Genomic DNA, 15,880 nt, shown 5'->3' on the forward strand with positions numbered 1-15,880 from the left:
GTCTCCAAATTTCCTAGGCTGCAATCGTCTCTACTCAGAATTAAGTTCCACTAAATTAAATTGGAGCTTACTGTCAGGCAAGATCGCAGCTTTAGATACCTCCTCAGTGCCTATCTTGCCTCCCCTCGCCTTGCCACGGGGGCTGGGAATCCCGCATTTTCCTCGTGGCATGTAGTTCCACTCAAACAGTGCATCTTACCTCTTTATAAAAACAATTTGAGCGGCTCGATTCCATCAGCCGGTGACGGCGAGGGGCCTGGTTCTCACTGAGATGTTAAACCTGCTGCACCTGCCCGCGTTGGGCTGTAACATTACAAATAAATAAATAAATATAATCGCTGTGCGTTAAAGAAAAACCAGCATGCCAGGGGCAAAGACTAAAATACAACCCTATAATCGACTGGAGGTATCATCATCATTTTGTACTGCGGATCACAGACAGTGCAATCTAATAACTGCACCGCCTGCACAGAAGTAATCCCCAGAAGTTAGTTGAACGGGGAAAGGCGGCGCAGGTTTGCAGCCCGAAAACCCTGCAAGCCTCCGCCGTGCCCGTAGCTCACTGGAAGGAATTTGGGACTAGCGGCTCCCTGGAGAACTACATTTCCCAGCATGCTCCACCGTCCGCTGGTGATGATGTGTCCGGAGAGGCGGTGCTTGAGAGAGCTCCTTGCTGTGTTGTCAGCTCTTGGGAAGAGAAGTGTGAGCTGCGGGGAGCGGGGCTTTCGAGGGAGAGGAAGACCCCCCACTTCGTGAACCCACCCCCACCGCCGTTGCCTTTCCAGGCAGCCCAGATCTGGGGGCCACGAAGGAAGGAAGCCGTCCCTGCTGGTAAATGAAATGCATGGGGGGTGGGGTGACGGTGGGGCAGAGAAAGGGGTCCGGCTGCTCCAGCCCAAATCACAGCTTGGGGGGCGGAGGGTGCTTGTAAACATGCCAAGGAAGGAGTGGGCGGCCAAGCGAAGGAAGTTTTTAAAAATCTGGGCCTGGAGGGGGGAAGCACCTTGGAGAGGAAGGGATGCAAATATATGGTAAATGGGAGAAGGTTCTGCACATTTGCCTCGGGGAAACGGTGTGTGGGTTAAGAACAGCTGCTGTGAGTGTTGATAAGGGAGACGGTGTACGTGTGAACGCTTTGGAGCGCTGCTCTCGTTCAGAGAAGCTGGTGGGTTGCTTTTAAAATATATCCTGGGGAGGAGAACTACAGAGTCTCTGAAGTTGGGAGTGACGTGCTTGCTCCCCCTTTGGACATGCTGGGCCTAATTTAAGAGTGAGTAGAAAAGTCTAACCCAGCAGAAGCGGGTGCTGAATGTTGTGGGTTCGAGATATGCACACACCTTTCTGGGCATCTGAGCCCACGATTTAGTTCAGAGCCTGGGATCTACTAGTGTCGGCCTTGTTTAAAACTCCTGCACCGAGCTTTGCTGCTGCGTTTTAGCGTGTGCACCTGTTTGACTTAAGCCAAGAGGAGTGAAGGTTGTCGGGAAAGCATGAGGGGTTAGGACACGAAGGGGAGAGGGGATGGAAATATCCCCAAGTGTCGGCAAAAAACAAACAAGCAAGAGCAAGTGTCACTGAAGTCACATCCACACCAAACATTTAAAGCACTCTCAAACTGCTTTAACAGTTGCACCTCCCCCACAAATAATCCTTGTAGTTTTTAAAGGGTGCTGAAAGTTGCTAGGAGACCCCCTTACAGAGCTACAGTTAACAAAGTACAGTCCCCAGGATTCTTCATGAGAAACTATGGCTGCTAATTTATGGCATGGATGTGACCTAGATGACTATGTTGTATTCTAGAGTTTTTGAAAGTTTGTTTGTACAGAAAATGTGTACAGCTCTCTGTAATGTTGTTGGAGGTGGGGGAGCGTATGTGTGACTTCCTTGGAACACCCAACTTCTATATAGGACAGGAAGCAGGTTTGGGCACAACACCCCTGCCCTTTAACCTCTTTTTCATCATCTCTAATATGTCTGCTGAAGCAGCCAGCTCCATCAGCTCAAGGCAGAACTCCTTTTCACCCCGAGATTCATATTCTGATGTGGTCAAAACCCCTGTGGTGCTATGGATGAAATTGAATATTTCCCTTGCTCAATCTGCCTCCCTTTCCCATGATGCTTTTCTGCAGCAGAACAAAGCGGAACATCTTTTGTGATTCTGACTGGGCTTGTGTCGTCCAAGAGCAAGTGTAGACTGTATTGAGTTTGTGCCATGAAAGAGTGAGGTCACCTCCAAACCATACACTTTAAAAGCGCTCATATGTCACTTGAACAGTCATGACTTCCCCTGAGGAATTCTGGGAACTATAGCTTATTGAGAGTGCAGAGATGGGAGACCCACCACAGAGCTACAATTCCCAGCACTACAGTTCCCCAGGATTCTTTAGGGAAAGCCATGCCTGTTGAAGTGGCATAGGAGCGCTTTTAAGTACATGGTGTGCAGGGCAGCTTCACTCTTGGATGGCACACCAATATATGTAGGGTTGTAGATGTGCTCAGCAATGTAGGGCAGTAGAAACTAATAGGCCAGCGTTGTGGCGCCTTAAGAGGATTTGCATTGCAAAGAAGCTAACCAAAGCAAATTGGAATCTATTTGCAACCCAGCAATGGGTTGGAGAATCTGGAGGCAAACATTGCAATTTACCGGTATATGCAATATCTTTAGCCGAAAGCCGTAGAGCAGGAAAGGATCGGGAAGGGGGAACCATTAGTGGAATCTCCCTACAAATCTGACCTCTTATCCATATTCTCAGTTCCAAGAGAAGCAGGACAACTGTTGACTATATATGGCAGAAATGTTATTTTTGGGAACTATTTGCAGGAGTTCCGCCAACAAGAGACCTGTCACAATCGCTTTCACCCAGCTCTCCTTGGATCTTGCCTCAGTTGGAACGTTGCACATTGTTTTCAAACCATTGTGTTGGGGGGGGGGATTTGAACAAAAGACTGGATCCAAAAAAAGCAAGGGGGGGAAAGCAGATATGGTTATTTCAGCTGTCGCTTAGTTTGGATATAGTCTTGCAGTGAAGTGAGGTGGCAGAGGATATACTGTAGCAGACTTCAGGAAAGCAGATCACTCCCCAGTGTAAAAAAAGCAAAAGGCATATTGTCACTCTACGCATGCAGACTGTCCCCGGGTTCAAGCCCTGGATATCTCCATATGGTGCTGGGAATGTCCCAGATCTAAAACCTTGGAGAGCTGCTGCCAGCCAGTCTGGACAGGTGGTCTGACTCATATAAGGTTCTTAAAAATGAAAGGCTTACGTGCAAACAGCATATTAGCACATTGGAGACTGGGCTGGACTAGAAACTACTGTAGTTGTTTACTTGCAAGGAGGTACGGCTCTATGAAAAATGGCACCACCCGCCCACTTGCAGCTCCAAAAGGAAAAAAGGCTGCTGTAATAACTGTGTAATGACAGACAAACTGCCCTGTGAGGAAGATGTACTAGAAGGCAACTTTATATATCTGGTAAATAAATACTGACCTGGAATTCTACTCTGCCTCATTCTTTTGCTTGGGCAGGCCAGGATATAGATTTGGGTCTAAGAAGTGGGAATTTACTAAGCTGGGAAAGATAGGCTTGGTTTATTTTTTGTGGGTTGGGGGTACCTTAATCCAACATGTGTTAGATGATGTGTCTATTGTTTGCTTTGGATCCTTTCAAACAACCTAATTCCTCTTGATTGACTGCAAAAGACAATGCCTATTGAGAATAAACCTGCTTGTCCGAAACCAGTCCCATTTCATCCCCAGTGTTTGGCCATTCCTTTTACCCCCAATAAACCTTTGTAATGTTTTTTTTTATAGCTGTTGAAATCCGTTTACAATCGCATACCGTTTGGGGGGGAAAGGTTTGGAAATTGAGAATACGATGGGCTAAAAGGCGGCTGCTATTTCTGGAGTTTGAAACACGATCCTAACTTCCTTTATGGAAGAAATCCTATCTGTGAATGCACTGTTTGCTGCCTTCGCTTCCTCCATGCCCACAGTATAGCTTTAGTGGGTTGTGTATAGTCTTATTCCTACGCAAGAGTAGACCTACTGGAACGAATGGGCATGGCCAACGCTTGTCCATTATTTTCAACAAGTCTTGAGCAGAACGCTGTTGGGTGTGACCCAACATGATTCTGTTTATCCAGACGTTTTGGGTTCTCTCCAGTCGAGTGGGATGGCTAGAGTCATGCTGCAAAAAGGTCACTTAGAAAGAGCCAAGTCAATAGTCAAAAGAGCACCAGCCTGAGGCACAAGTGATGCTGCAATTAAAGAATCACCAGCCACCAGAATAGGAAGAGCCCTTAATTATCCTGTCCTATGGTGCACTTTGCAAGGATGAGACGAGCAAATAAGTGTGACTACTACACCATGCATGGGCATAGACGGTGGCAGGACAAAGGGTTGGAGGAGACCTAGGGACATGTGACACAGCCGCAAATTGACTCAGACCATTGGTCCACCCAGCATTGGGGTGTGACACTGCAGGATCTCATCCTGCCGTGCCACCAGAGAGGTTTAAAATTGATGGTTGAACATGGCGCACTCTGCATGAAAAGCCTGTGTTCTGCCATCGAGCTAAGTTAAAGAATCCTTAGTCCAGGCTCCTCCTGCACAGCCAAACTCTAGTTCAAGAGAGCTTTAAACTGCATTCAACTCTGGAGGGGGGTTTACCCAGTTCTTTGAACGGTTGGGTTGCCTTTTTCAGCACTTTTTTCCAGCGCTACAGTATCCTTTTTGAGGCGACACCAGAACTGTGCAAGATAAGGCATTATTGACATTGGAAGATTCGTTTTTGATCCCTTAGAATGAAACTGGCCTGGTTCCTCGCAAGGATCAGCCATAGTTTATTAAACTGAGGTTTATTAACTCGTAGCTTGTTTGACCCTGCTCAGCAGCTTAACAGTGGTTTGTTTGGTGCCAACAAACTATAATCCAAGTGCATAGTTTGTTGTTTCGATTACAAGCGTTTTATTTGTTTTAACTAGGGTTTGATGTTACGTGCAAACCTGGCACCTTTCCTTAACCCATGGTTTGTTTAGCCAGGCCACCCCAATCCACCCTGGATGCTCGCAAAGCTGCAAAGACGTGAAAACAAAGTAAAGTTTGGAGGAACAAGCTGTGGTTAATAATTGTCTGTGGGACAACGTGCAGTTAATCATGGTTTACTGTCGTCATATTGTTGCAATAATATGGTCAGATGTTTATTTCCTTAAAAAATAAACCACCTTTAAAAAGTTACACAACCCATGTTGTTTGATTAAATTGGTATCCTTGCTCAGATTAGCTTGCTCAAGCCTAGTTAAATTTGCATAGAACAGTTACATTGTGTCAATAAAAAATGATCCTCAACTGAGACTGTTGAATTAAACTCCCTCAAATAAAAACCAGGATTTAAGAAATCAAAGGCAGTTGCTTAAACAAACAGCTTAGCAAATAAAGAAATCGAAATGTTAGATCTGAAGGTTTCAGTTTCTAGCTGAAATAAGCTGCCCAATATAGTCTAGTCTCAATACTCTTGTATTTTGTTCTGGTTGACTGAAACACAAGTTGCACAAGTTTAGCTCAGTGAGCGCAGAGGCTGAGCAAAATCAAAATACCTTCAATAGGAGTATATACAAAGACCACTTAAAACAGATTTGTGATCCATGGTGCTGTTTAGGGAGCCTGGGGCATACATGTCTCTTTCCAACGCCCCTCTGGAAACTACAACAAAATGTTGCAGTGTGGAGTGTTCCCTGTTGAGAATTCCAGCCATTCTATTCTCCCTCATTCCCCAAATCGTTGGTATTCCACGCTCACTAGGCATGCCTAGTTCTTATTGGAGCTGTTTCTGGGGTTCCCACCACCCCAGGCTTTCCTTTCCTGGAGTTTGTATCGTAAAAGGTTTTGGGGTTTTTTAAGTTCTGCAAACTTTGGAGTTCTCCCAAGCCTGCTAATACTTTCTTCCTGTTAGCTTCAGAGCAACATCACTCATGTCTGGAATGTTGGAAATACAGTAGTACCTCAGGTTAATAACTTAATTCGTTCTGGAGGTCCCTTCTTAACCTGAAACCGTTCTTAACCTGAGGTACCACTTTAGCTAATGGGGCCTGCCGTGCAGCCGCCGTGTGATTTCTGTTCTCATCCTGAGGTAAAGTTCTGAACCCGAGGTACTATTTCTGGGTTAGTGGAGTCTGTAACCTGAAGTGTCTGTAACCTGAAGCGTCTGTAACCTGAGGTACCACTGTAGAGGGAAACAATCAAAGCCCTGCAACAAAATGTTGCAGGTTATCCCTGGTAACCTGAACCTGCAGCTGAGGGGGTTGAAAAATAAAAGTTACCATTAAATACATATGCGAGTTTCTGTTCTAATTTGGTCTTTTTCTTCACATACTATGGAGAAAAATGTGGGTGTTTTTACATTTAAAAATGGAACCAGTCTGCTTGCAAGTTAATAGAGCATGAGGTTTCTGCAGGCAGCTGGGTGCTGGGCTTGCTGTTGGAGGCCAAATAGTCCCATCTGTGGCCTGAAATGGGTCTACTTTACAGGGCTGCCGAAAGCTGTTTTTCTCCATCACCGCCCTCCAAGCTGCAATAGGAATGTAGCAGTGAACTACACCTCTGGGTTGTTGTTGCCCAACTTGCAATGTGGGGATTAAAGTAGCAGACAGCAATGCAGATTTGTTGGAAACCAATCAAGCGTCGGGCCTGCAGTATTTGACGTGACTGTCCATAGTCGCTCTCTCTCAGATGCAGCCAATTTCAGCCTGGAAGTATAAGGACAGTAGTCTTGCATTTGCTCTGAAATTTGCATTAGCGGTGTAGGAAACTATTCCATTCGTTGCTGCCTTTTTCTTTGGTGTGTGTGAGAGAGAGACAGTGAGGAAAGTGGACAGACACACTGATGCCTAGCCCTAGCTGAGTTACAACCTTGGATTTCTCTACTATGGGCAGTTCTCAGTTCTGTCTCTGGGGACATTCGAAAATAGCTGCTCAGCGTAAACCAGGAAGTGACCTAGCTGGACTTGTTCCTTCTGCCCTTTATATCAGGGGTGTAGAACATTTTTGGATCCACAGACCACAGTGTTATCAAGAGCGTCCTCGCAGGCCAAATTTGACAGGTGGGGAAACTATATGAGTGAGAATTTTGAAAATATGCCTGCGAGTTTTGAGATTGCTCTTTGGGCCTGAAGTTCCCCATCTTTCCTTTATCTGTCCCTGCAGTCATCTTCCAGTCAGTTCATTCCATCTCCCCACCACTGACTGCCACACCCCTGACCTCTCAATATTCCATGGCATTTGGTTATTATGGGCCTTTCTAACTTTTGTGTACGCATGCCTAGGATGGCACTGTAAACAACCATCTGTGCTAGTTTTGCATGCCAAAGGAACAAGTCCTGTTGGTGTTCCTTTAAAAGAAAGACTCATTGCGAACATTGTTATTACGAGGCATTAAAAAATAGCCACTTAAAAAAAAACACACCTTTGCTATTTTAGAGTTTCACGCAAAACGATCTCTCTGTCTCTCACTCACTTCTCTCCCCCCCCCCAAATACACAACACATGACAAGTAAGTATAAATGTGTGTCTATTGAGAAATTGCTTGGATCCAGGGTCTCCTGTCCTCATTTCATGCTTCAACGCAAAGTTAATAAATTCAGTGTCTCATCTGTCCTTGTAGTTCTCTGGTTAATGTAACTTAAGACAGGAGCGCATTCATCAGGCATGCTTGCTCTGGTGCCAGCTGTTTCCAGCTGTTTATTTGCTACCCACCAGCACCACTTGTGCTCTCACTATATGCAGCCAGATTTACCATTCTGATGGTTCCTAAGACTTTTAATGCAGTGTTTTTCAACCTTTTTGGGGCAAAGGCACACTTGTTTCATGAAAAAAATCACGAGGCACACCACCATTAGAAAATGTTTAATATTTTTTTCTTTAATGGCAAACAAAAACGTTGCGGACCGTTCTCTGCTCAGCGGGGATCGATCCGCTGATCCCCGCTGAGCAGAGAACAGTCTGCAACATTTTTGTTTGAACAGTGGTTGAAAAACACTGTTTTAATGAACACTCTTCCTTAAACAGAGTTCACTTCATATGTAGCCTTGTCGCCGTTGAAAGCTTTTAACACGATCACTTATTTATCCTTTGCAATCAGAGGCTTTCAAAATTAACCACAACAAAATAGGCCAGGGATTTGTTTGGTTTTTGTTTGCAGTCCGAATCTGAACATGAACAAAAGTGGGCTGTTAAAATCTTGTCGAAGAACCTGTTTCTCCCAACCCCTCTGCAAAAACATATTCTGAAATGGATCTGGTTTAGAATGGTGAGAGGGGCATCCTAAAAGCGAAGAGCAGGTCTTTTGGAGAAAAAAGGTGAAATTGGTGTGCTATAGAGACATTGCTTTCCCATGCTGTCATCTCTGGTTGGACCAAGTTTTGAAGCTTTCTTTCTCCCCACCCTGCCCCAAAACACAATGATAGCAGGATGAGTACCCCATTGTCAACAAAACCTCCATCACACCACATTTTAGCTTGCTTTCAAAACGCACACTGTGAATGCTTGCGAGCTGAGCTACCAGAAAAGACCCCACTAGACCATAGCTGTCAACTTTTCCCTTTTCTTGCGAGGAATCCTATTCGGATTTTAAGGGAATTTCCCTTAAAAAGGGGGGGAAATTGACAGCTATGCACTAGTCCCCGCGAAAACAAACAAAACTATAAGTTCCAGTGTTTTCAGCCGATATGGGAGAGTTCCCTTTTGGATCCCAAATATGGTTCCACGTTAGTGGAATGAACCACTGTGTGCCTCCATAAAAATAAAGGGCCCTTCGAGCCAGCTCTGAATGTCTTCTTGATGGCTGTGGCAGTCCTAGAAGAGGGATGGAGGACTACCTATGGTTTTTCAGATGTTCCTGGATTCCATCTTCCATGTTTCTGTTAACTAGAACAACATCCTTAATGACCATTTGTACCACTTTCAGGCTTCGGGTTAGCCGCAGCCATTTATTTCCATCTTGGCCATTGGCCTTGTGGTTGCGGGTGGGGTGGGGAGTGGGTTTCGGGAGTCGCAACAGCGTCTGAAAGGCCTAAGGGGTCCCTATCCTTCAGGAAAACAAGAAAGCCAATATAGCTTCCCAGAATAGGTGCTCTGTCTGGCTCTCCAGGTACAGATTGAGCTTTTCCCTGTGGCTCATTTCATTTGCTAAACAGGCAACATTAGTAGGAATACTGGGCATTAAGAATGCAACTTCAGTGCCCTAAAATTCAGTTCAGCCCAGAGGATCTAGCTGTTGCGTTTACTTAAACTGCACTGACATGAGCAGATCCATGAATGACTTTGCACAACCAACTAATCCTGATTTGTAATGGGCTTGCTCCAGATGCAAAGAGGCCTGTGATAAATCAACTTGTTTCGACCTGAAAAGGTACTATTTAGGTCTTATTTTTGATGTGCTGGACCAACACAACAACCCTGCCAAAATGTTAATGGAGTTATAGCTATCTATAGCCCTCCCATCAGATGTCAATGAAATAAACATCTATCTAACTTTTAGAAGACATCTGAAGGCAGCCCTGATTAGGGAGGTTTTTAATGTTTGATGTTTTATTGTGTTTTTAATATTCTCTTGGGAGCCCCCAGAGTGGCTGGGGAAACCCAGCCAGATAGGTGGGGTATAAATAATAAATTGTGATTGTGATTGTTATCTATCTATTGCCAGCTTTTATGGTCTACCCATCACCCGTTGGTCCACAGGCAGGTTATGCAGGTGGCGCTGTGGTCTAAACCACTGAGCCTCTTGGGCTTGCTGATCAGAAGGTCGGTGGTTCGAATCCGCACAACAGGGTGCGCTCCCATTGCTCTGTCCCAGCTCCTGCCAACCTAGCAGTTCGTACGCACACCAGTGCAAGTAGATAAATAGGTACCACTGCGGCGGGAAGGTAAACGGCATTTCCGTGCGCTCTGGCTTCCGTCACGGTCTTCCATTGCTCCAGAAGTGGTTTAGTCATGCTGGCTGCATGACCCGGAAAGCTGTCTGTGTACAAACGCCAGCTCCCTCAGCCTGAAAGCACAATGAGCGCTGCAACCCCATAGTCACCTTTGACTGGACTTAACTGTCCAGGGGTCCTTTACATTTTACCTTTACCTTACATACATTTTTTAAAAATACAACCCAATCAGTCTTCAAGGGCAGCCCCAAATACAGTGGTTCAGTTAGACCCTTCTCTGCAGAGGAAGGACCATAGCTGCTAAACCAGCTGTCGCTGGCAGTAAGTGCTTCTTGTCACCAAAGCTACTTGATGGTTCACAAGAGTTTTCAAGGATCTCTGGTATCAGTGCTTGTTTAAGCAGCATATTTTGGGGTGGATGGGAATGTTACTCTTTACATTTATTTTATGCTTATTTATCGCTGCATTCACTTCATAGGAATTTGCAATGGTCAATGTTTGCAGCGTCAACTCGCACGTTTGAACAACTCACGACCCTGCCAGGCTAAACATCGCCTGGCAACTTTGGCAAGAGTATTTCCCACCCTGGCAAGGCCACAGGTTCTTGGCTTGCCTGTCTTTCATCCCAGGATAAGCAGTGGCATAAATAAAAGCAGCATTGCTTTTCCTGGTGGGCAGATCAGAGAGTCTATTTTATCTCAAGTGATCACCTTAAGGGTTTTCTTGCATTGTTTGCAAGGGTCAGGTACATACGGTGTGGCTGGTCCCCACTGGGAGTTCATGCACGTTTGGGTTTGAGGTGTGGCTTTGCTGGCAGAAGAAGCCGGACTGCCATGTTTTGAATGATGGGAAGAAACAGCAGGCTTCAAGCCCAAACTAGAGAAAGTCCCACTCAAAGCAGATCCATTGAAATTAATGGACCTAGGTTAGTTGTGGCCATTAACTTCAATGGGCCTGTTTTGAGCGGAAAACTAGCACTGGATGCAACCCAGTGGGGTTAAATACCAAAGCAGATGCAGTACAGGCGGTTTAAGGGAATGGCTGTGGCTCAACCAGAACGACTGTTGCTCATTGGTAGAACATCTGCTTTGCATTCAGAAGGTGCCTGTTTCGACTTGTGGCTTTTCCAGGTAGGGGTGTGAGAGATCCATGTTTGAAACCCTGGAGTTCTGCATTGCAGGGGGCTGGACTAGATGACACTCGGGATCCCTTCCAACTCGACAATTCTGTGATTCTATGACCTTGCTGGACCAGAGGTCTAATTCTGTATAAGGCAGCTTCCTTTGTGTTTCAAATATAGAGAGAGAATTCAACAGTCCTTAGTTTCCGTTTTGGTTGTTCATTAGTTTTGCTAATATTGTTTTGTGCATTAGGAGTGCTGTACCTTGGTAGTCGAATGGCTTAGTTGTCGACAAATCGGCTCCTGAACGTCGCAAACCCAGAAGCGAGTGTTCTGGTTTGTGAACGTTCTTTGAAAACTGAACATCCGGCGTCACCTCCAACAGGCTGCAGGAACCTCCTGCAGCCAATCAGAAGCCATGCCTTGGTTTTCGAACCGTTCTGGGAGTCGAAGGACTCCCAGAACGGATTGAATTCGAGAACCAAGGTACCACTGTAATGCTTTGTGAATTTTATCATACGACTTTTCTTGCGTTTGTGCTGTTTCGCCTTTTTGTTGTTGTTATTGCTTTGTTAATAGTGTTTCATAGAAGGCAGTTGTGTTTTACTGATGGTTTGCAATCGTTTTGCTGATGATTTCGATAATTATTTTATACCATTACGCTGCGGTTGTGATGTTCTGCTTTGTTATCACTTATCGTATATAAGACGTTTGGGACTCACGTGAGTGAAAGACGGAATAGAAATGTAAGAAACGAAACGAGTTGTTCAATAAACGCAGCAAAAGGGGAGGACCTTCTCATTTTAACAGCAATACGGGTGCGTGGGTAAGGGGTGCTAAATCCCACCCACCTACAATTTACCACCCTGCAGACCTCTTCCCAAGCACCATTTGTCAATCAGTCCATTGCTAATGGCTGAGCCCAGACAGAGATTTGGGAGTGGGGAGTGGGGTTCTGCGTGCTGCACACCATTTTTCCTTTTTTTGTTTTGTTTTGCTTCTAACAATATATTTCCCTTCCTCTCTCCTCCACCCCCACGCCCCTTTCTGTTTAAGCAGAACGGGAGCTGTCTCTAGTTCCACTCTGATACGTCAATTCTGCCCTGCTGGAGAGGTAAGCAAGGATTAAAGTTTGACAGCTTATCAAACGCTCTCCCATATTTGCGCAAGTCCTTGGTTGGCTGCAGTGGTATGAAACCTCGGTCAGGAAACCGCTCAGTTGTGTCTGTCTTTTACGAGCAGAAAAAAGAAAATTTGCTTCAGCAATCTGAACTTTGCTCTCCAATGCAAGGAGATGTTTTCCTGTGCAATCCCAGTTTTGAAGCCTCGGGGGACGATTGAAGTCCCCTCTCCACCTAATCATAACCACAGAGCTAATAAAGGCTAGGATTCAGGGCTGTCAGGCCCTTACTTCTTCTAACACACATTTGCCTGCTCGGGGACACGACTTTGCGCCGTGCTGTAGTCATCAGTAAAACAAAACTCCACTTGCAAATTTTTAAAAAGCCTCATAAAATGCTTTGCCGAAACAGGTTGTTAATTTTTATAGCTTGGTATTTTCTCTCTCTTTTTTAATTGGTCTTTTAAACTAACGCCCAATTGCTGCCAGAGTTCCGGGATAATAGCTGGAGCCTCTGCAAGGCAAATGTTCATGAATAGAAAGGGGCGATGGTTTTGTGTGTGTGTGTGTGTGTGTGTGTGTGTGTGTGTGTAGAGAGAGAGAGAGAGAAGCTCTTGGACAGAAGTAGTGTCTGATAATGCCTTTTATTAGCCTGCTTCATGTGCCGATCTCGGATCAGAAGGGTGCATAAAGAAATGTTGTTGCTGGTCACATACCTGTAGAACTCCCTTTGGGAAGGAAAACCTATGCACCAGGTATCATGTTCTTACTTGCACAAGAATGGGAACAGCAAGTAATATAGGAAGCAGACCGAGTCAGGCAATTGGTCCATCTAGTGTAGTATTGTCTGCACAGACTGGTAGGCACTCTCCCAAGGTTTCAGACAGGGACATTCCCAGTCCTACCTGAAAATGCCGGGAATTGAAGCCACAACATTTCATACACAAAGCAGACGCTCTTCCACTGAGCTGTGGTCCTCCCTCCGTGTACAAATTACTAGATCAATGGGGAATCCACACTGCAGTGAACAAAATCCATGGAAATGCTGTCCAGCTATTGATTTTTCAGGTGTACAGTGGTACCTCGGGTTACATACGCTTCAGGTGACAGACTCCGCTAACCCAGAAATATTACCTGGGGTTCAGAACTTTGCTTCAGGATGAGAACAGAAATGGTGCTGCAGCGGCGCGGCAGGAGCAGGAGGCCCCATTAGCTAAAGTGGTGCTTCAGGTTAAGGACAGTTTCAGGTTAAGAACGGACCTCCAGAACAAATAAAGTACTTAACCCGAGGTACCACTGTATAAGAATGGGGGAAACCCAAGAAGCCAGCCAGAAAAGTGGAACGTATGAATATGTATGTTAGAAGCAGAGAACCGTGTCAGTCCAAGATTATTCTTTTTTAAAAAGAATACATAATTGGTGTCTGGATAACACCACTAGAAAAAATGCTCTGTACTTAAAAATGGGTGAGTGGGTTGTGTCCTACTGTTAAGCAGGCTGATGTGCAGGTGAAGGTCCTTGTTGGGTAAATTCAGCCTAGAATAGGAGGTTCTATAAATAGCTACAGAAAATGTGTCTGACTTGCATCCCAGCTGCGTAGATAGCAGCCCACAGACAGGCCAGATGTTTGGGATCTGACTGAGATTACATGAAGCTTGAAGGACAGAAGAGCTACAGAAGCAAGTGCTCTCGCTCTCTCCCTCTCCCTCTCCCTCCCCAAATTAAAGTGGCCAGGACAATGCAGAAGGCAGAACTACAGACTCTGAAACAGCTCAGGCCCAAGTCTAGATGCATTTGTGAACATCTGGTGTCCGCGCTGCCTAATGATGCAAGAGGCCGGACTGCAGCTGCCTTGATAATTAGGGCACATTCGCTGTAGAGAACAGATAATTAAGACATTTTGGAAATGGGTGCCATGGGAAACTCCTAGGATAGAGTAGGAGGAAGTTAAGTGCAATGTGCATATTCTGACAGCTGCGATTGCATTGCATGCAAATTGGATGGTTGCACGGCGCTCTTTTATGGGACTGCTTTGTAAGGATTGCTGAGAAGAATTTAAGCAAAGCAGAGAGTGGCTGTATGTAGCTCATTGTAGGAAGACCTGCTTTGCAAACGGAAGGTCCCAGATTTAATCCTCAGCATTTCCAGGTAGGGATGGGGAAGACCCCTTCATGAAATCCAGGAGACCCATTGCTAGCCTTTGCTAACTTGGTGTCTTCCGGATGTTTGAGACTATACCTCTTTGACCCCAGGCAGCACGTCTGGAGGGCGCCAGGTTTGTGAAGGCTAATGTAGACTCTACTGAGCTAGGTGGGGCAGTGGTGTGACTCTGGAGTAAGCCAGCATCCCATGCCCATTCAAAAGTGTTGCATGGATGCTGAATGGCATTACAAAAGAAGAGGCAGGAACCAAGGCAGCTTTCAAACTTATTACATCTTCTGAAACCTGTGGCTGGTCCCTATTTCCTGTATGACTGTGCCCCTAGTCATGCTCACTGGAGAGGCGGTGGAGATGTCTTTTTAAAAATATTATGATGCTGTGTGTGTGTAGCAGCGGAGTCTGTGCCACTGGTCCTCAGCCCCCCCCCCAAGTTAAATATTGAGCAGGAGATGGGTGTGCCTTGACCCTAGCTCATAGAACATGCCGGTTTCCAGAGCGCCATCCCTTCCTTGCCATCCCTTTCGCCAGCCCTCTTATCTAAATAGGAAACATTGCCTAATGTGTGTGTTGTTTTGCCTTTGAGTTGCAGCTGTTCTGTCGTCAGGACAAGTGGATTCACTGTGAGAGCAAACATTGCTCCATCTGCTATATGCATGTATTCATTTACTCTGCAATCGGAGGCTCTGCCTTGCGCTGGCAAGTTGTGGCTAGGGCCCAAAGTAGATGGGGCTATCCAGCCCTCGTGCGGCTGATTCTTCACCCCACCCCACCTAAAAATAAGCAGCTCCTGCAGGGGTTGAACCAGATTGCAGCTGTGGTGCTTTAAACCCGTTGCACTTTGCTACAGTCAAAATTTGAATTGGGCTGGGTGCGCGCATGCACTCGTTCCTTCTCTTTGCAGCAGGAGGGAGGTTTCACGTGGTGCAAGCAACAGGGATGGGCCCCCTCTTGATTTGGAGCATAACCACAGTGGGGTGCACACAGGGTTGGAGATGATCTTCCCCATGCCAAGGTATTGCTCCAGCTCCCCCCCCCTCACTTGGCTATTTGTTGTGGGAGAGGGAATCGGCCACGCAAGGGTTAAAGATGTGAATGACTTCATGCCCCGCTTGGCCCCGGCACAACTTCATAAGCCGGAGCCGTTCCAAGGTAAAGACATGCCGTGTGCCGCAGATAAAATCAATACGTAATGGCAGTGTGCTTATGTGATTGTGGTGACCGTCGGTGTGAGGGTTGTGGGTATTGCGTGTATTTAAGGATGCCTCGATGTGTTTTTGATCGGCTGGAGAGTTCTAAATCCGGGCTCTGTTAATGATAGGACCCTATGCACCGTCCCTGCGGTGGTATCTGTTACGTATTAAAGTCACAACTCACAACTCAATAGTATCCATAGGAAGAGATACAAGATGGCCTCCCAGGTCTACGGGAAGCCAGTTGAGAAGGGATGTGGCTGCCCAGTTGATCTTGGTCTGCAACTCCCGTCTCCCCTGATCATTCACCCTGCTGGCTGGGCTTCTTGGGTGGCTGAAGTCCAGCAACATCTGGCACATCTG

The 15,880-nt window shown here is 46.0% G+C and overlaps 1 protein-coding gene across 4 annotated transcripts in view; it reads left to right on the plus strand.

The window, feature by feature from the left end:
- Positions 1-662: 662 nt before the first annotated feature.
- Positions 663-15,880, plus strand: part of ORMDL3 (ORMDL sphingolipid biosynthesis regulator 3) — a 31,886-nt gene continuing 16,668 nt past the window's right edge. Inside the window, exons 1-2 of one of the 4 annotated variants that reach the window (XM_083708890.1) lie at positions 663-831; positions 12,104-12,161. The gene's annotated coding sequence lies outside the window, so the exon portion shown is untranslated. Of the gene's footprint in view, positions 832-9,317; positions 9,405-12,103; positions 12,162-14,243; positions 14,316-15,880 lie in introns of those variants that run through there. The other 3 variants (XM_083708889.1, XM_083708891.1, XM_083708892.1) reach the window with 3 other exon arrangements.

The sequence above is a fragment of the Podarcis gaigeae genome (assembly GCF_964106915.1).
Source record: "Podarcis gaigeae genome assembly, chromosome: 13".
In the NCBI taxonomy this organism is placed as follows: Eukaryota; Metazoa; Chordata; class Lepidosauria; order Squamata; family Lacertidae; genus Podarcis; species Podarcis gaigeae.